This window comes from Pseudophryne corroboree, unplaced genomic scaffold (genome assembly GCF_028390025.1).
Source record: "Pseudophryne corroboree isolate aPseCor3 unplaced genomic scaffold, aPseCor3.hap2 scaffold_415, whole genome shotgun sequence".
NCBI classification, from domain to species: Eukaryota; Metazoa; Chordata; class Amphibia; order Anura; family Myobatrachidae; genus Pseudophryne; species Pseudophryne corroboree.
In genome coordinates, this window is record NW_026970049.1 from 300,700 (window position 1) to 321,747 (window position 21,048).

A 21,048-nucleotide genomic window follows, 5' to 3' on the forward strand; every position below is an offset into this window, starting at 1 on the left:
GGCTATAACGTGTAGATGAAGCACTAAAAGGAGGCTTTAAAATTTTCATTCTAGTGTCCTTCGTTTGGGAGAAAAATGCAAAGGTACAATACAGCTTTTCCTTGCCGATATCTCTCTTTTGCAAAGAGATAGGCATTGGAAAATTCAGGGCTATAACGTGTAGATGAAGCACTAACAGGAGGCTTTAAAATTTTCATTCTAGTGTCTTTCGTTTGGGAGAAAAATGCAAAGGTACAATACAGCATTTCCTTGCCGATATCTCTCTTTTGCAAAGAGATAGGCATTGGAAAATTCAGGGCTATAACGTGTAGATGAAGCACTAAAAGGAGGCTTTAAAATTTTCATTCTAGTGTCTTTCGTTTGGGAGAAAAATGTAAAAGTACAATGCAGCTTTTCCTTGCCGATATCTCTCTTTTGCAAAGAGATAGGCATTGGAAAATTCAGGGCTATAACGTGTAGATGAAGCACTAACAGGAGGCTTTAAAATTTTCATTCTAGTGTCTTTCGTTTGGGAGAAAAATGTAAAAGTACAATGCAGCTTTTCCTTGCCGATATCTCTCTTTTGCAAAGAGATAGGCATTGGAAAATTCAGGGCTATAACGTGTATATGAAGCACTAACAGGAGGCTTTAAAATTTTCATTCTAGTGTCTTTCGTTTGGGAGAAAAATGCAAAGGTATAATACAGCTTTTCCTTGCCGATATCTCTCTTTTGCTAAGAGATAGGCATTGGAAAATTCAGGGCTATAACGTGTAGATGAAGCACTAAAAGGAGGCTTTAAAATTTTCATTCTAGTGTCCTTCGTTTGGGAGAAAAATGCAAAGGTACAATACAGCTTTTCCTTGCCGATATCTCTCTTTTGCAAAGAGATAGGCATTGGAAAATTCAGGGCTATAACGTGTAGATGAAGCACTAATAGGAGGCTTTAAAATTTTCATTCTAGTGTCCTTCGTTTGGGAGAAAAATGCAAAGGTACAATACAGCTTTTCCTTGCCGATATCTCTCTTTTGCAAAGAGATAGGCATTGGAAAATTCAGGGCTATAACGTGTAGATGAAGCACTAACAGGAGGCTTAAAAATTTTCATTCTAGTGTCTTTCGTTTGGGAGAAAAATGCAAAGGTACAATACAGCTTTTCCTTGCCGATATCTCTCTTTTGCAAAGAGCTAGGCATTGGAAAATTCAGGGCTATAACGTGTAGATGAAGCACTAACAGTAGACTTTAAAATTTTCATTCTAGTGTCTTTCGTTTGGGAGAAAAATGCAAAGGTACAATACAGCTTTTCCTTGCCAATATCTCTCTTTTGCAAAGAGCTAGGCATTGGAAAATTCAGGGCTATAACGTGTAGATGAAGCACTAACAGGAGGCTTTAAAATTTTCATTCTAGTGTCTTTCGTTTGGGAGAAAAATGCAAAGGTACAATACAGTTTTTCCTTGCCGATATCTCTCTTTTGCAAAGAGATAGGCATTGGAAAATTCAGGGCTATAACGTGTAGATGAAGCACTAACAGGAGGCTTTAAAATTTTCATTCTAGTGTCTTTCGTTTGGGAGAAAAATGCAAAGGTACAATACAGCTTTTCCTTGCCGATATCTCTCTTTTGCAAAGAGATAGGCATTTGAAAATTCAGGGCTATAACGTGTAGATGAAGCACTAACAGAAGGCTTTAAAATTTTCATTCTAGTGTCCTTCGTTTGGGAGAAAAATGCAAAGGTACAATACAGCTTTTCCTTGCCGATATCTCTCTTTTGCAAAGAGATAGGCATTGGAAAATTCAGGGCTATAACGTGTAGATGAAGCACTAATAGGAGGCTTTAAAATTTTCATTCTAGTGTCCTTCGTTTGGGAGAAACATGCAAAGGTACAATACAGCTTTTCCTTGCCGATATCTCTCTTTTGCAAAGAGATAGGCATTGGAAAATTCAGGGCTATAACGTGTAGATGAAGCACTAACAGGAGGCTTTAAAATTTTCATTCTAGTGTCTTTCGTTTGGGAGAAAAATGCAAAGGTACAATACAGCTTTTCCTTGCCGATATCTCTCTTTTGCAAAGAGCTAGGCATTGGGAAATTCAGGGCTATAACGTGTAGATGAAGCACTAACAGGAGGCTTTAAAATTTTCATTCTAGTGTCTTTCGTTTGGGAGAAAAATGCAAAGGTACAATACAGCTTTTCCTTGCCGATATCTCTCTTTTGCAAAGAGATAGGCATTTGAAAATTCAGGGCTATAACGTGTAGATGAAGCACTAACAGAAGGCTTTAAAATTTTCATTCTAGTGTCCTTCGTTTGGGAGAAAAATGCAAAGGTACAATACAGCTTTTCCTTGCCGATATCTCTCTTTTGCAAAGAGATAGGCATTGGAAAATTCAGGGCTATAACGTGTAGATGAAGCACTAATAGGAGGCTTTAAAATTTTCATTCTAGTGTCCTTCGTTTGGGAGAAACATGCAAAGGTACAATACAGCTTTTCCTTGCCGATATCTCTCTTTTGCAAAGAGATAGGCATTGGAAAATTCAGGGCTATAACGTGTAGATGAAGCACTAACAGGAGGCTTTAAAATTTTCATTCTAGTGTCTTTCGTTTGGGAGAAAAATGCAAAGGTACAATACAGCTTTTCCTTGCCAATATCTCTCTTTTGCAAAGAGCTAGGCATTGGAAAATTCAGGGCTATAACGTGTAGATGAAGCACTAACAGGAGGCTTTAAAATTTTCATTCTAGTGTCTTTCGTTTGGGAGAAAAATGCAAAGGTACAATACAGCATTTCCTTGCCGATATCTCTCTTTTGCAAAGAGATAGGCTTTGGAAAATTCAGGGCTATTACGTGTAGATGAAGCACTAAAAGGAGGCTTTAAAATTTTCATTCTAGTGTCTTTCGTTTGGGAGAAAAATGTAAAAGTACAATGCAGCTTTTCCTTGCCGATATCTCTCTTTTGCAAAGAGATAGGCATTGGAAAATTCAGGGCTATAACGTGTAGATGAAGCACTAACAGGAGGCTTTAAAATTTTCATTCTAGTGTCTTTCGTTTGGGAGAAAAATGTAAAAGTACAATGCAGCATTTCCTTGCCGATATCTCTCTTTTGCAAAGAGATAGGCATGAGAAAATTCAGGGCTATAACGTGTATATGAAGCACTAACAGGAGGCTTTAAAATTTTCATTCTAGTGTCTTTCGTTTGGGAGAAAAATGCAAAGGTACAATACAGCTTTTCCTTGCCGATATCTCTCTTTTGCTAAGAGATAGGCATTGGAAAATTCAGGGCTATAACGTGTAGATGAAGCACTAACAGGAGGCTTTAAAATTTTCATTCTAGTGTCCTTCGTTTGGGAGAAAAATGCAAAGGTACAATACAGCTTTTCCTTGCCGATATCTCTCTTTTGCAAAGAGATAGGCATTGGAAAATGCAGGGCTATAACGTGTAGATGAAGCACTAACAGTAGGCTTTAAAAATTTCATTCTAGTGTCTTTCGTTTGGGAGAAAAATGCAAAGGTACAATACAGCTTTTCCTTGCCGATATCTCTCTTTTGCAAAGAGATAGGCATTGGAAAATGCAGGGCTATAACGTGTAGATGAAGCACTAACAGTAGGCTTTAAAAATTTCATTCTAGTGTCTTTCGTTTGGGAGAAAAATGCAAAGGTACAATACAGCTTTTCCTTGCCGATATCTCTCTTTTGCAAAGAGATAGGCATTGGAAAATTCAGGGCTATAACGTGTAGATGAAGCACTAACAGGAGGCTTTAAATTTTTCATTCTAGTGTCTTTCGTTTGGGAGAAAAATGCAAAGGTACAATACAGTTTTTCCTTGCCAATATCTCTCTTTTGCAAAGAGATAGGCACTGGAAAATTCAGGGCTATAACGTGTAGATGAAGCACTAACAGGAGGCTTTAAAATTTTCATTCTAGTGTCTTTCGTTTGGGAGAAAAATGCAAAGGTACAATACAGCATTTCCTTGCCGATATCTCTCTTTTGCAAAGAGATAGGCATTGGAAAATTCAGGGCTATTACGTGTAGATGAAGCACTAAAAGGATGCTTTAAAATTTTCATTCTAGTGTCTTTCGTTTGGGAGAAAAATGTAAAAGTACAATGCAGCTTTTCCTTGCCGATATCTCTCTTTTGCAAAGAGATAGGCATTGGAAAATTCAGGGCTATAACGTGTAGATGAAGCACAAACAGGAGGCTTTAAAATTTTCATTCTAGTGTCTTTCGTTTGGGAGAAAAATGCAAAAGTACAATGCAGCTTTTCCTTGCCGATATCTCTCTTTTGCAAAGAGATAGGCATTGGAAAATTCAGGGCTATAACGTGTATATGAAGCACTAACAGGAGGCTTTAAAATTTTCATTCTAGTGTCTTTCGTTTGGGAGAAAAATGCAAAGGTACAATACAGCTTTTCCTTGCCGATATCTCTCTTTTGCTAAGAGATAGGCATTGGAAAATTCAGGGCTATAACGTGTAGATGAAGCACTAAAAGGAGGCTTTAAAATTTTCATTCTAGTGTCCTTCGTTTGGGAGAAAAATGCAAAGGTACAATACAGCTTTTCCTTGCCGATATCTCTCTTTTGCAAAGAGATAGGCATTGGAAAATTCAGGGCTATAACGTGTAGATGAAGCACTAACAGGAGGCTTTAAAATTTTCATTCTAGTGTCTTTCGTTTGGGAGAAAAATGCAAAGGTACAATACAGCATTTCCTTGCCGATATCTCTCTTTTGCAAAGAGATAGGCATTGGAAAATTCAGGGGTATTACGTGTAGATGAAGCACTAAAAGGAGGCTTTAAAATTTTCATTCTAGTGTCTTTCGTTTGGGAGAAAAATGTAAAAGTACAATGCAGCTTTTCCTTGCCGATATCTCTCTTTTGCAAAGAGATAGGCATTGGAAAATTCAGGGCTATAACGTGTAGATGAAGCACTAACAGGAGGCTTTAAAATTTTCATTCTAGTGTCTTTCGTTTGGGAGAAAAATGTAAAAGTACAATGCAGCTTTTCCTTGCCGATATCTCTCTTTTGCAAAGAGATAGGCATTGGAAAATTCAGGGCTATAACGTGTATATGAAGCACTAACAGGAGGCTTTAAAATTTTCATTCTAGTGTCCTTCGTTTGGGAGAAAAATGCAAAGGTACAATACAGCTTTTCCTTGCCGATATCTCTCTTTTGCAAAGAGATAGGCATTGGAAAATTCAGGGCTATAACGTGTAGATGAAGCACTAATAGGAGGCTTTAAAATTTTCATTCTAGTGTCCTTCGTTTGGGAGAAAAATGCAAAGGTACAATACAGCTTTTCCTTGCCGATATCTCTCTTTTGCAAAGAAATAGGCATTGGAAAATTCAGGGCTATAACGTGTAGATGAAGCACTAACAGGAGGCTTTAAAATTTTCATTCTAGTGTCTTTCGTTTGGGAGAAAAATGCAAAGGTACAATACAGCTTTTCCTTGCCGATATCTCTCTTTTGCAAAGAGCTAGGCATTGGAAAATTCAGGGCTATAACGTGTAGATGAAGCACTAACAGTAGACTTTAAAATTTTCATTCTAGTGTCTTTCGTTTGGGAGAAAAATGCAAAGGTACAATACAGCTTTTCCTTGCCAATATCTCTCTTTTGCAAAGAGCTAGGCATTGGAAAATTCAGGGCTATAACGTGTAGATAAAGCACTAACAGGAGGCTTTAAAATTTTCATTCTAGTGTCTTTCGTTTGGGAGAAAAATGCAAAAGTACAATGCTGCTTTTCCTTGCCGATATCTCTCTTTTGCAAAGAGATAGGCATTGGAAAATTCAGGGCTATAACGTGTAGATGAAGCACTAACAGGAGGCTTTAAAATTTTCATTCTAGTGTCCTTCGTTTGGGAGAAAAATGCAAAGGTACAATACAGCTTTTCCTTGCCAATATCTCTCTTTTGCAAAGAGCTAGGCATTGGAAAATTCAGGGCTATAACGTGTAGATGAAGCACTAACAGGAGGCTTTAAAATTTTCATTCTAGTGTCTTTCGTTTGGGAGAAAAATGCAAAGGTACAATACAGCATTTGAAGCAATGTCTGTTTGGATAATGATGGGGGAGGTGTTGTTCAATCTTCTCCTTCTTTCTCTTCCCTTTCTATTTCCAATCGATCTCCTTCAATTTCGCCAAGTGTCCCTCAAAAACAGTGAGAAAGAGCAATATTTTGTAGGGTGTCTTAAATTTCAGGGAATTCTAAGTTGTATAGCTCAATTAGATGGTTCGTACCGTACTCACGTATAGTACGGAGAATTTCACACGTATAAAGGTTTCTTTGTGGACCCAAGATTTCATCCAGCTGGATGGTTTGTTCTGTGTGTTCCTTCAAATTCTCGCCAAATGGTGTCAATGCATGGGAGATACCGGGGGAAAGAGTGTCCCAATTACTGAATATATCTCAATTAATTTTATCCAATTAATTATACAGGTAACCAGTGGGAATAAACTGGCGTACCGTACTCACACTCCAAAAATGTTAAGTACACCCATAAAGGTATCTTTTACAGGTAATCCAAACTTCAGACAGATAAAACAGGTATAGGAGAGTAGAGGGTAAGCGTACCCCACTTACAATCTTAAATGATGTTTCCAAGCACGTAGCGGTTTCTTTTTCTAGTCTCTTCCCATGAAGTGGACCTCCACTCCTAAGTCCTCCAATCTCGGTAAAATGAGATATATATCAGGAGTGGAAGTTTGATAAAAAGTATTTTATTGAATGTAAACAGTAAAATAGCAGCAATAGGGCAAAAAGACTCCTAACAAAACAACCAGAAGATGTTTTACCACTACCAAACAAGAGATGAAATAGATCCGGATTATCTCACCTCAGTCAATAATGGTCTGGATAGTTTGTAAGTAGTGAATGGCCCTCACACCAACGCGTTTCGACCGGGAGGTCTTTTTCAAGGTGTGTTATGAGGGCAACTGTACTTCTACTTATACCCCAAAACAGGAAACAGTCATAATGTGGGCGTGATCAGTCACAATTAAAATCAATATATTAAAACACATATTCCGTAGTTAAAAACCTTCAGATTCTGTGACTAATGGGTATCTAATAACATTTGGGGACATTTCATGTACTAATAAATCGTGTTTCTTATTCTATTTGTACATATATTGTGCTGTGCGTTCCACCTGTCCGTGGTGGAACGCACCATTTCCGCCGGAAATAGATAGGGGAACAAGAAATGGTTCCCAATATATCCTGCCGATAGATGGTCCGCATCACGTGCTGCCGGAAGTGATGTGCGTTCCACTCGTTCACAGTGGAACGCACTCACTGATGGATGGTCCGCGTCACGTGCTGCCGGAAGTGATGTGCGTTCCACTCGTTCACGGTGGAACGCACTCACTGATTGATGGTCCGCGGCCTATGTTTCCGGAAGTACTGTGCGTTCCACTCGTCTTTAGTGGAACGCACTTCCTCCGGATGTGGCGGACATTCGTGAAGGGGAACGCACAACCGTTCATTCTTAGTGGAACGCACAACCCGGAACTGGCGGGTCTCTCTCCATATCTGTGGTGATGGTCCAGTTTTATAATCTGACATGAGGAAAACAGTAGTTTGTACATGAGAAGTAAAATCTTATTGAAAATAAAAAATGATATACTAGTTAAAATAAATTATACTTAAATACAATTGATAGTGAAATATATTTTCATGTATTTTTGTAAACTCCTATACAAGAATTTTAGGAAGGGTTAGGTGAAGAGAAACCTTCTATTAAGAGGGCCTCTCTTTCACAGGACCTATTAATAGTGTAAATAAAATCTATGTTAGCTGATATTTACATATATTTTATACATTCCTATATTGGACCTAGTTGGATGGTACCGGGTTAGGTGAAGGGAAACCTTCTATTAAGAGGGCCTCTCTTTCATAGGACCTATTAATAGTGTGAATACAATCTATGTTAGCTGATATTTACATATATTTTACACATTACTTTACTGGACCCAGTTGGATGGTACCGGTGTAATTGGGAGAGGGAAATCTACTGTAGGAAGGACTTATGGAACATAGATTGTGCTAACAAATACCAGTAAAGTAATGTGTAAAATATATGTAAATATCAGCTAACATAAAATTCTTGTATAGGAGAGAGACCCGCCAGTTCCGGGTTGTGCGTTCCACTAAGAATGAGTGGAACGCACACTACTGTACGCGTCACTCATTACACTCCCCCTTCACGAATGTCCGCCACATCCGGAGGAAGTGCGTTCCACTAAAGACGAGTGGAACGCACAGTACTTCCGGAAACATAGGCCGCGGACCATCAATCAGTGAGTGCGTTCCACCGTGAACGAGTGGAACGCACATCACTTCCGGCAGCACGTGACGCGGACCATCCATCAGTGAGTGCGTTCCACTGTGAACGAGTGGAACGCACATCACTTCCGGCAGCACGTGATGCGGACCATCTATCGGCAGGATATATTGGGAACCATTTCTTGTTCCCCTATCTATTTCCGGCGGAAATGGTGCGTTCCACCACGGACAGGTGGAACGCACAGCACAATATATGTACAAATAGAATAAGAAACACGATTTATTAGTACATGAAATGTCCCCAAATGTTATTAGATACCCATTAGTCACAGAATCTGAAGGTTTTTAACTACGGAATATGTGTTTTAATATATTGATTTTAATTGTGACTGATCACGCCCACATTATGACTGTTTCCTGTTTTGGGGTATAAGTAGAAGTACAGTTGCCCTCATAACACACCTTGAAAAAGACCTCCCGGTCGAAACGCGTTGGTGTGAGGGCCATTCACTACTTACAAACTATCCAGACCATTATTGACTGAGGTGAGATAATCCGGATCTATTTCATCTCTTGTTTGGTAGTGGTAAAACATCTTCTGGTTGTTTTGTTAGGAGTCTTTTTGCCCTATTGCTGCTATTTTACTGTTTACATTCAATAAAATACTTTTTATCAAACTTCCACTCCTGATATATATCTCATTTTACCGAGATTGGAGGACTTAGGAGTGGAGGTCCACTTCATGGGAAGAGACTAGAAAAAGAAACCGCTACGTGCTTGGAAACATCATTGAAGATTGTAAGTGGGGTACGCTTACCCTCTACTCTCCTATACCTGTTTTATCTGTCTGAAGTTTGGATTACCTGTAAAAGATACCTTTATGGGTGTACTTAACATTTTTGGAGTGTGAGTACGGTACGCCAGTTTATTCCCACTGGTTACCTGTATAATTAATTGGATAAAATTAATTGAGATATATTCAGTAATTGGGACACTCTTTCCCCCGGTATCTCCCATGCTGTGACACCATTTGGCGAGAATTTGAAGGAACACACAGAACAAACCATCCAGCTGGATGAAATCTTGGGTCCACAAAGAAACCTTTATACGTGTGAAATTCTCCGTACTATACGTGAGTACGGTACGAACCATCTAATTGAGCTATACAACTTAGAATTCCCTGAAATTTAAGACACCCTACAAAATATTGCTCTTTCTCACTGTTTTTGAGGGACACTTGGCGAAATTGAAGGAGATCGATTGGAAATAGAAAGGGAAGAGAAAGAAGGAGAAGATTGAACAACACCTCCCCCATCATTATCCAAACAGACATTGCTTCAAAGACTTTTTGACTATTTTATGAATCATTCTCAGCAGTGCGCAGTTGTGTTAGTTCCCCTTTTTTTGTTCATGGTTACGGTATATGGTGTTGAGTGACACCAGGGTTCTATATAACTGCAGCCGCAGTGAGCGCAGTGGTTTACTATCCTTGTATTTTCTTTACAATACAGCATTTCCTTGCCGATATCTCTCTTTTGCAAAGAGATAGGCATTGGAAAATTCAGGGCTATTACGTGTAGATGAAGCACTAAAAGGAGGCTTTAAAATTTTCATTCTAGTGTCTTTCGTTTGGGAGAAAAATGTAAAAGTACAATGCAGCTTTTCCTTGCCGATATCTCTCTTTTGCAAAGAGATAGGCATTGGAAAATTCAGGGCTATAACGTGTAGATGAAGCACTAACAGGAGGCTTTAAAATTTTCATTCTAGTGTCTTTCGTTTGGGAGAAAAATGTAAAAGTACAATGCAGCTTTTCCTTGCCGATATCTCTCTTTTGCAAAGAGATAGGCATTGGAAAATTCAGGGCTATAACGTGTATATGAAGCACTAACAGGAGGCTTTAAAATTTTCATTCTAGTGTCTTTCGTTTGGGAGAAAAATGCAAAGGTACAATACAGCTTTTCCTTGCCGATATCTCTCTTTTGCTAAGAGATAGGCATTGGAAAATTCAGGGCTATAACGTGTAGATGAAGCACTAAAAGGAGGCTTTAAAATTTTCATTCTAGTGTCCTTCGTTTGGGAGAAAAATGCAAAGGTACAATACAGCTTTTCCTTGCCGATATCTCTCTTTTGCAAAGAGATAGGCATTGGAAAATTCAGGGCTATAACGTGTAGATGAAGCACTAATAGGAGGCTTTAAAATTTTCATTCTAGTGTCCTTCGTTTGGGAGAAACATGCAAAGGTACAATACAGCTTTTCCTTGCCGATATCTCTCTTTTGCAAAGAGATAGGCATTGGAAAATTCAGGGCTATAACGTGTAGATGAAGCACTAACAGGAGGCTTTAAAATTTTCATTCTAGTGTCTTTCGTTTGGGAGAAAAATGCAAAGGTACAATACAGCTTTTCCTTGCCGATATCTCTCTTTTGCAAAGAGCTAGGCATTGGAAAATTCAGGGCTATAACGTGTAGATGAAGCACTAATAGGAGGCTTTAAAATTTTCATTCTAGTGTCTTTCGTTTGGGAGAAAAATGCAAAAGTACAATGCTGCTTTTCCTTGCCGATATCTCTCTTTTGCAAAGAGATAGGCATTGGAAAATGCAGGGCTATAACATGTAGATGAAGCACTAACAGGAGGCTTTAAAATTTTCATTCTAGTGTCTTTCGTTTGGGAGAAAAATGCAAAGGTACAATACAGCTTTTCCTTGCCAATATCTCTCTTTTGCAAAGAGCTAGGCATTGGAAAATGCAGGGCTATAACGTGTAGATGAAGCACTAACAGGAGGCTTTACAATTTTCATTCTAGTGTCTTTCGTTTGGGAGAAAAATGCAAAGGTACAATGCTGCTTTTCCTTGCCGATATCTCTCTTTTGCAAAGAGATAGGCATTGGAAAATGCAGGGCTATAACGTGTAGATGAAGCACTAACAGGAGGCTTTTAAATTTTCATTCTAGTGTCCTTCGTTTGGGAGAAAAATGCAAAGGTACAATACAGTTTTTCCTTGCCGATATCTCTCTTTTGAAAAGAGATAGGCATTGGAAAATTCAGGGCTATAACGTGTAGATGAAGCACTAACAGGAGGCTTTAAAATTTTCATTCTAGTGTCTTTCGTTTGGGAGAAAAATGCAAAGGTACAATACAGCTTTTCCTTGCCAATATCTCTCTTTTGCAAAGAGCTAGGCATTGGAAAATTCAGGGCTATAACGTGTAGATGAAGCACTAACAGGAGGCTTTAAAATTTTCATTCTAGTGTCTTTCGTTTGGGAGAAAAATGCAAAAGTACAATGCAGCTTTTCCTTGCCGATATCTCTCTTTTGCAAAGAGATAGGCATTGGAAAATGCAGGGCTATAACGTGTAGATGAAGCACTAACAGTAGGCTTTAAAAATTTCATTCTAGTGTCTTTCGTTTGGGAGAAAAATGCAAAAGTACAATGCAGCTTTTCCTTGCCGATATCTCTCTTTTGCAAAGAGATAGGCATTGGAAAATTCAGGGCTATAACGTGTAGATGAAGCACTAATAGGAGGCTTTAAAATTTTCATTCTAATGTCCTTCGTTTGGGAGAAAAATGCAAAGGTACAATACAGCTTTTCCTTGCCGATATCTCTCTTTTGCAAAGAGATAGGCATTGGAAAATTCAGGGCTATAACGTGTAGATGAAGCACTAACAGGAGGCTTTAAAATTTTCATTCTAGTGTCTTTCGTTTGGGAGAAAAATGCAAAGGTACAATACAGCTTTTCCTTGCCGATATCTCTCTTTTGCAAAGAGCTAGGCATTGGAAAATTCAGGGCTATAACGTGTAGATGAAGCACTAATAGGAGGCTTTAAAATTTTCATTCTAATGTCCTTCGTTTGGGAGAAAAATGCAAAGGTACAATACAGCTTTTCCTTGTCGATATCTCTCTTTTGCAAAGAGATAGGCATTGGAAAATTCAGGGCTATAACGTGTATATGAAGCACTAACAGGAGGCTTTAAAATTTTCATTCTAGTGTCTTTCGTTTGGGAGAAAAATCAGCTTGAATGCTTCAGGGGCTGGGGCATAGCCAACATGAGCCCCACACCGAAGGAGGGTGGAGGTGTTTAATGCAAACTAGGGGTCAGACAAGCGCCGCAAAAGGCCACCATGCCCTGCACGCCCCTTTTCTGTTTTCATATGCAGACGAGGGTTGAAGCCAACTTTGACCCACTGCTTGGATGACATCACCATATGCAAATCCATCTGCGGCAGGCCTTCCCCCAGGAATGCTTGCACTAGTTGTTGCATTTGGTTTGTTGTTTGGGGGTGCTTCAGTATTAGGCAGCCTTCTGCCCTCCCATGTTCATCTGAAAATATGTGTTCTCCCTGCAGTTGTTGTCCCCAGATGAGAGTTCCCTTGTGCTGCCTCAGTTGAATCTCCTTAACTTGACAGAGATGTGCCTGAGCAGCGGCCCTCCCCAGCTCTATCCCAAATCATACTTATTTTGCATAGGAGATACCATGGTCATGAAGATTATTCTCCCAGGGTGAGGTTCATTCATTGCATTCTGGGTATGCTGACCCCTGTGATTTCCCCAAATGTGGGAAACTCGACTGCTTTATTTGTGGTAGTGGGGGACTGTGTTTGTGTTTTCCTCTGGTCAGCTCTGGTAAAAGTCAGATTTCTTTGTTTCAGAGCCTTGTTCTTCTTTTGAGAGTTCCCTTGTGCTAGTTCTTCAGAACGAACAAATCTTTTGCCTTTTACTAAAGATTTCCGTGGAGAGGAGCAAAACTGAGTTTTATCTCAATTTTTGCATGCCCCGTCTTATTGGGGTTTCTTTTATCAGTTTAAAGATAGAACGAGTGTGCTTTAATGTAAGCTCATTTGCGTAGAAATGACAGTAAATGTTTGTTTCTTTTCAAACAGAACTTTCTTGACTATACTAATTGCTTGAAAGATCTGGGAGCACATGGAAAAGAGTACAAACCATGTTTATAGCAAGGGGAAGCCTGGTGAGAAATCTGCTTTCTTTCTTTCAAATTGGGTGCTCACTTTGAGCTGAATGAGGACTGCTGGCATGGCACTCAGGCGACAGGTAGAATCTTGGTCATGCTGTGGTTTCTCTTCAGAACGAACAAATCTTTCGCCTTTTACTAAAGATTTCCGTGGAGAGGAGCAAAACTGAGTTTTATCTCAATTTTTGCATGCCCCATCTTATTGGGGTTTTATTTTATTGGTTTAAAGATAGAACGAGTGTGCTTTAATGTAAGCTCATTTGCATAGAAATGACAGTAAATGTTTGTTTCTTTTCAAACAGAACTTTCTTGACCACACTAATTGTTTGAAAGATCTGGGAGCACATGGAAAAGAGTACAAACCATGTTTATAGCAAGGGGAAGCCTGGTGAGAAATCTGCTTTCTTTCATTCAAATTGGGTGCTCACTTTGAGCTGAATGAGAACTGCTGGCATGGCACTCAGGCGACAGGTGGAATCTTGGTCATGCTCTGGTTTCTCTTCAGAACTAACAAATATTTCGCCTTTTATTAAAGATTTCCGTGGAGAGGAGCAAAACTGAGTTTTATCTCAATTTTTGCATGCCCCATATTATTGGGGTTTCTTTTATCAGTTTAAAGACAGAACGAGTGTGCTTTCTTGTTAGCTTTAATGTAAGTTTATTTGCATAACAATGACAGTAAATGTTTGTTTCTTTTCAAACAGAACTTTCTTGACCATGCTACTTGCTTGAAAGATCTGGGAGCACATGGAAAACAGTACAAACCATGCAGTATCACAAGAGCCTTTATTTGATCTTTCATGAAGATAGAGCAGAATTGAGGACACGTCAACAATTTCTGCCGAAGGTGGTTCATCTTTCCACATGGTGCCTTTGGCCACTGACACCTTCGTTGAGTCAAAGTCTCTGGCTGTGGTCAGAACTTTGAAAATTTATGTCACCAGAACGGTTCAGATTAGGAAAACAGAGGCTCTGTTTGTCCTGTATGCTCCCAACATGATTGGGTGTCCTGCTTCCATGCAGACCATTATGCGCTGGATCTGTGGTAAAATTCAGCATGCTCATTCCACGGCAGGATTGCCGTTACTGAATTAGGTGAAGACCCATTCTACTAGAAAGGTGGGTTCATCCTGGGCAGCTGGTCGGGGAGTCTCGGCATTGCAACTTTGCCGAGCAGCTATTTAGTAAACACTTTTGCTAAGTTTTACAAGTTTGATACCTTGGCTGATGATAACCTCAAGTTGGGTCATTCGGTGCTGCAGAGTCGTACGCACTCTCCCACCCGTTCAAGAGCTTTGGTATAACCCCATGGTTCTTAATGTGACCCCAGCATCCTCTAGGTCGTATGAGAAAATAGGATTTTAATACCTACCGGTAAATCCTTTTCTCTTAGTACGTAGAGGATGCTGGGCACCCGTCCCAGTCCATACTGTGTCTGCAGTTATTACTTGTGGTTATACACATGTTGTGTTACGGTTCTGGTCAGCTTTTTGCTGCAATTGTTCATGCCGTTGGCTTGTGTTCTGTTGAATGCCACGTTCTGCGGCATGCTTAAGGTGTGAGCTGGTAAGATGCTCACCTTAGTTTAACAATAAATCCTTTCCTCGAAATGTCCATCTCCCTGGGCACAGTTCCTATAACTGGAGTCTGGAGGAGGGGCATAGAGGGAGGAGCCAGTTCACACCCTTTGAAAGTCTTAAAGTGCCCATGTCTCTTGCGGATCCCGTCTATACCCCATGGTTCTTAATGTGACCCCAGCATCCTCTACGGACTAAGAGAAAAGGATGCCCTTGTGTACTATCCTGACTTCTCCTCCCGTCTGCTTACTTTGTGCCTTCCAACACACAATGCGAACTACAGGTGGTGCTGCAGGGCCCACACCCTTTTACTTGCCTTACAGAGCAGCTCTGGAGCTGTTACAGTGCCCAGCTGCTGCAAGAAATCAGCATGAATGCTTCAGGGGATGGGGCATGGCCAACATGAGCCCCACACCAAAGGAGGGTGGGGGTGTTTAATGCGAACTAGGGGTCATCCAAGCACTGCAAAAGGCCGCCATGCCCTGCATGCCCCTTTTCTCTTTTTATATGCAGATGAGGGTTCCAGCCAACTTTGGCCCACTGCTTGGATGACATCACCGTATGCAAATCCGTCTGCTGCAGACCTTCCCCCAGGAATGCTGTTACTAGTTGTTGGATATGGTTTGATATTTGATGGTGCTTCAGTATTAGGCAGCCTTCCGCCATCCCATGTTCATCTGAAAAGATGTGGTCTCCCTGCAGTTGTTGTCCCCAGACGAGAGTTCCCTTGTGCTTCCTCAGTTGAATCTCCTTAACTTGACGGGGGAGGGGCTGCCCGAGCAGCCACCCTCCCCAGCCCTATCCCAACTCATACTTATTTTACATATTAGATCTCTTGATCATGAAGATTGTTCTCACAGGGTGAGGTTCATCCATTATATTTTAAAATAGGAAGGTACAAATTACATATTTGAATTGCATCTATGTGCTGGATTCAAATGTCCCCCCCCCTTCCTTTCTCAATTGTGCCCGTCAGCAGCTATTCTAAGGTTGCTGCCAATGGGTGTGACACATTAATTTCTTCTGTGGGGTACACTGGACTCCACAAGGATTCACATTGGGGTGTAGAGTAGGATCTTGATCTGAGGCACCAACCGGCTCAAAGCTTTTGACTGTTCCCAAGAAGCTCAGTGCATTCTCCTCTATAACCCCGCTTCCATGAACAGGGAGCTCAGTTTGTAGTTGGTGCCTTCAGTAGCAGGCCAATTAACAGGGGCCTGCCTCAGGCAGCCTATTCTTAGCTATTAATTTTGACAAGAAAAGAAGAACTTGTTTTATGAGAATCTACAAGGGCTGCAGCAGGCTAGGTCTAATAGACATCTTTACTGCAGCTTCATCACTCCCAGCGGCGCTATATACTCCCGTGCCCTGGTTGCTGGGTCACTGCAGCGGAGGCTCCGGTTTCATCCTAAGGTCAGTCACACACACACCACCCTTCCGGATCACGAGGCCGCTGATGAAGGGGAGCGAGGCCGTAGGGGGTGGGCCGTGTGCGCACTGCGGTGGACACTGATTACTGGGCAGCCGCTCCACTAGCCACCAGGTACAGTTAAGGAGCACAGGTCTGGGGGTTTTTCTCCTATATTAACCCAATTTTGTACTGCCCGCAGCGCATTGTGATAGGTAATAGGGCCTGATTCAGGTTGGATTGCAATCACAATAAGCGATCCAACTGCAAAAATTGCTAAGAGCATACGCATGTGCCTGCATTTTCTGCGGCACCCCGCAGAGAATGTGATCGCCTCTGCCTGTCAATCGGGGTGGGGAAGGGGGGGAGAGGTGGGTCAGCAACACTCCATTTCCAAGTCAGGGATGGAGCGGTGCGGGGGCAAGGCTTCAAAATGGGGTCTGCAACGGAGGAGACACAGGGGGCGTGGTCACAGCGGCTGTATGACATCACATTCAGCCGCTGTGATCACAAAAATGGTGGCGGCTTCCTGCGCGCACATACAGTCTGCACCAGCAGGAGCCTACACCATTTTTTATGATCACGCTGAACTGCAGTGCGACTGCAATTACAGCATGGTCAAGAAGGGAGGCGTCATGCTGGGTGGCCATGCCCTGTCACTGTGCAGGAGCCAGCACCGCTCACACACTAGTCCCCGGGTGCAGCCCCCAACCCCCGGGACACCCGGAGCAACAAAATGTAGATTCAGGCCACCAGGCCACGCCCCTACCTATGAAACCATGCCTCCTTTTTACCATTGCGCTGCTTATCTGCGCGCACTGCATTACAATCTCCCTCGCCACCTCTCTGTGTGTCACCAGTGATAGTGACACCTCTGCCATGCTTGTAGCAGCTGGTCCTAAGATCTACGCCTCAAACCCTGAGTGTTTGCCCTTGTGACTTGTTGATCATCATAGCGAAGCAGATGCTTACAGAAAACTGCAGGGGCTTAGATTGAAAATAAAAAAATTGATGGGTATAAGGTAGAGAGGAGCGGGTTCGGTTCTCCGAGAACCGAATTCCCCACGAACTCCACGTGGTTTACACTGGTCCGAGGCAGGCTCGGTTGTTCCCGCCTGACTCGGAAAACCTGAACAAGGGAAAATGTCATCATCCCGCTGTCGGATTCTCGCGAGATTCGGATTCCATATAAAGAGCTGCGCGTTGCTGCCATTTTTACTCGTGCATTGAAGAGAGAGCGGAGAGGACGTGGCTATGTTCTCTCAGTGGAAATCTCAATATCAGTGCTCAGTATCAGTGGTTACTTATTGCTGCTCAGTAATACTAGTAGTGTGTCTCTCCTGCTCAGTGTCAGTTCTCAGTAGTATCCTCATCAGTGCTCAGTATCACTGCTCATTGTCTTGTGCTGCATTGTGGTGCTCAGCATACTACAGTACATTACTAATAGTCCAGTGCTGCATCTTGCTGCTCAGTGTCAGTTCTAGTATCCTCATCAGTGCTCACTATCACTGCTCATTGCATTGTGGTGTTCTGTATACTACAATAACATAGTAATATAGTAACATAGTTTTTGAGGTTGAATAGAGGCAAATTGCCCATCGTGTTCAACCTGTTTTAAGTTGTGATGATTCTACATACTTGCTGAATAATGTTTTATGACTAGTTAGCTACTATAACTCATGTTACCCCCGGATTAACCATGTTGATATTTTAAGTATTATAACCTTGGATAGCTTTTTCATTCAGAAATGTATCCATTCCTTTTTTAAATCCAATTACAGAGTCCGCCATTACCACCTTCCCTGGCAGGGAATTCCACATCCTGATTGCCCTAACAGTGAAGAAACCTTTCCTCCATTGCGTTCTGAACTTTCCTCCAGTCGCAGCGAGTGACCACGTGTTCTTTTAATAAATAATTCCTCTGATAACTCTTTGTTATGTATCTTTACATATTTGAAGATATTAATAATATCTCCTCTTAGGCACCTCTTTTCTAGTGTATAAATATTCAGCCTAGTAAGTCTTTCCTTATAGTCCAGTACTTTTAGGCCTTTAATCAATTTAGTCTTCAGGATCTCTTACACTTCCATGAGCAGCAGAGTAGTGCAATGGAAGCATGCTGGGCCCATAACCCAGAGGTCGATTGATCGAAACTATCCTCTGCTATGTGCATTTTTTTTTTTATAATTAAAGTAATCAAAAACTGGGATTGATATTTTGGCTCTTTTATTTTTACTTAAAGTACAATAACTTTTATCATTTTAATTTGTTTTAATAGTATATTGACAGCATTGTTTTCTTTAAAAAATCCACTTAATTTTCTTTACCCTATTACTGAAATGGTAATTGACAAAAACAAACTACATTGTCACCAGAAGAGCAATGCAAAATGTACAAGTGATATATGAAAATCATCTTCCATCTTGAATTTCAATGATGCATTGGGACAACAATTTGTGAGAAACATCTTCACCCACAAAGAAAGATTTTCTTAATTCCTTACCTGTGTGCTGATTAGATATCACCTTGTTTTCACATTAAACAGACTTCCCCGTGAGGAAGCAGCAAGGATGCAGTGACGTTTCCTGGTGTCAACCTGTATTATTTCAGTAGACATTGAAATGAGGATGCATCTTTGATGCCTTTCCAATGAAGCAAGTTTATTTCAGTAATAGGTGAAAAACCATTCCTACAAAGGTGTTAATCAGAGACTTGGCTTTGTGGACACTTTTCAGAGAGCAAATTTGTTAGCATAAACATAAAATCAGAAAATGAAGAGCTGTTTAATCACTCAATTGGACTTTTCTGCCAGCATATTTTTTTTCTCTGCAACCCACTGCTAAATTGTGCTTCCTAGCTGTTTTTTTATAAAATCACTTAATCAAATCTAACTCTGATTACATCAGAGAAGGCCAGGTACCCTACACCATAAGGGGGGTTTTTGAAATTTTGACTTGTCTACTTAAAGATCACCAAAATCTGATTACAAGGTCAATTACATCCCTGGGTGGGATTGAACCACCAACCTTTTGGTTAATAGCCAAACATGCTAACCGATTGCGCCACAGAGACACCTTGCAAAAGTCAATACTGACAAAGGCTAATAATCATTCATCTAGAACGTTTCCTAGAAAAACTTTAAAAAGTCAATAATCTGGAGAATTTTTGTAAGAAACACATTGGTACTTTCCCATGATGAGTGAGTGCTTCAGGATTTCTTGCACTTACATGGGCTATTAACCAAAAGGTTGGTGGTTCAATCCCACCCAGGGATGTAATTGACCTTGTCATCAGATTTTGGTGATCTTTAAGTAGACAAGTCAAAATTTCAAACCCCCTCTTATGGTGTAGGGTACCTGGCCTTCTCTGACGTAATCAGAGTTAGATTTAATTAAGTGATTTTATAAAAAACAGCTAGGAAGCACAATTTAGCAGTGGGTTGCAGAGAAAAAAATAACATTTTAAACCTACCGGTAATTTTTTTTTCTCGTAGTCCGTAGAGGATGATGGGGACTCCGTAAGGACCATGGGGGATAGACGGGCTCCGCAGCAGACATGGGCACTTTAAGAAAGACTTTAGATCTGGGTGTGCACTGGCTCCTCCCTCTATGCCCCTCCTCCATACCTCAGTTAGAGAAACTGTGCCCAGAGGAGACAGACAGTTCGAGGAAAGGATTTTTGTTAATCCAAGGTCAAGATTCATACCAGCCACACCAATCACACCGTATAACTTGTGATATACTACCCAGTTAACAGTATGAATCAAATCTAACTCTGATTACATCAGAGAAGGCCAGGTACCCTACACCATAACAGGGGTTTTCGAAATTTTGACTTGTCTACTTAAAGATCAACAAAATCTGATTACAAGTTCAATTACGTCCCTGGGTGGGATTGAACCACCAACCTTTTGGTTAATAGCCGTACACACTAACTGATTGCGCCACAGCGAAACTTTGCAAAAGTACATACTGACAAAGGCTAATAAGCATTCATCTAGAACGATTCCTAGAAAAACTTTAAAAAGTCAATAATCTGGAGAGTTTTTGTAAGATGTTTCTTCCAGCAACCAATGAAGAAACACATTGGTACTTTCGCATGATGAGTGAGTGCTTCAGGATCTCTTGCACTTACATGTGCAGCAGAGTACTGTAATGGAAGCATGCTGGGTCCATAACCCAGAGGTAGGCAGATTGAAACTATCCTCTGCTATATGACTTGTCTACTTAAATATTACCAAAATTTGATGACAAGGTCAATTACGTCCCTGGATGGGATTGAACCACCAACTTTTTGATTAATAGCTGAACACACTAACCGATTGCGCCACAGAGACACTTTGCAAAAAGTACATACTGACAAAGACTAATAAGCATTCATCTAGAACGTTTCCTAGAAAAACTTTAAAAAGTCAATAATCTGGAGAGTTTTTGTAAGATGTTTCTTCCAGCAACCAATGAAGAAACACATTGGTACTTTCCCATGATGAGTGAGTGCTTCAGGATCTCTTGCACTTACATGTGCAGCAGAGTACTGCAATGGAAGCATGCTGGGCCCATAACCCAGAGGTAGGCAGATTGAAACTATCCTTTGCTATATGCATTTTTTTTTTGTTCATTAAAGTAATCCAAAACTGGGATTGATATTTTAGCTTTTATTTTTACTTAAAGTACAATAACTTTTACCATTTTAATTTGTTTTAATAGTATATTGACAGTGTTGTTTTCTTTCAAAAATCCAATTAATTTTCTTTACCCGATTATTAAAATGGTAATTGACAAAAACAAACTACATTGTCACCAGAAGAGCAATACAAAATGTACAAGTGATAT

The 21,048-nt window shown here is 40.6% G+C and overlaps 4 non-coding genes across 4 annotated transcripts; all 4 read left to right on the top strand.

The window, feature by feature from the left end:
• The first annotated feature begins 12,711 nt into the window (after window positions 1–12,711).
• LOC135025264 (U1 spliceosomal RNA) lies at window positions 12,712–12,875 on the top strand. The gene has a single exon (XR_010222048.1). It is a non-coding gene; the product is annotated as a U1 spliceosomal RNA (small nuclear RNA).
• Window positions 12,876–12,934: 59 nt separating this feature from the next.
• Window positions 12,935–13,051, top strand: LOC135025455 (U5 spliceosomal RNA). The gene has a single exon (XR_010222204.1). It is a non-coding gene; the product is annotated as a U5 spliceosomal RNA (small nuclear RNA).
• Window positions 13,052–13,325: 274 nt separating this feature from the next.
• LOC135025447 (U5 spliceosomal RNA) lies at window positions 13,326–13,441 on the top strand. The gene has a single exon (XR_010222196.1). It is a non-coding gene; the product is annotated as a U5 spliceosomal RNA (small nuclear RNA).
• A 275-nt stretch (window positions 13,442–13,716) lies between these two features.
• LOC135025453 (U5 spliceosomal RNA) lies at window positions 13,717–13,832 on the top strand. Its single transcript, XR_010222202.1, has one exon. It is a non-coding gene; the product is annotated as a U5 spliceosomal RNA (small nuclear RNA).
• Window positions 13,833–21,048: the final 7,216 nt, after the last annotated feature.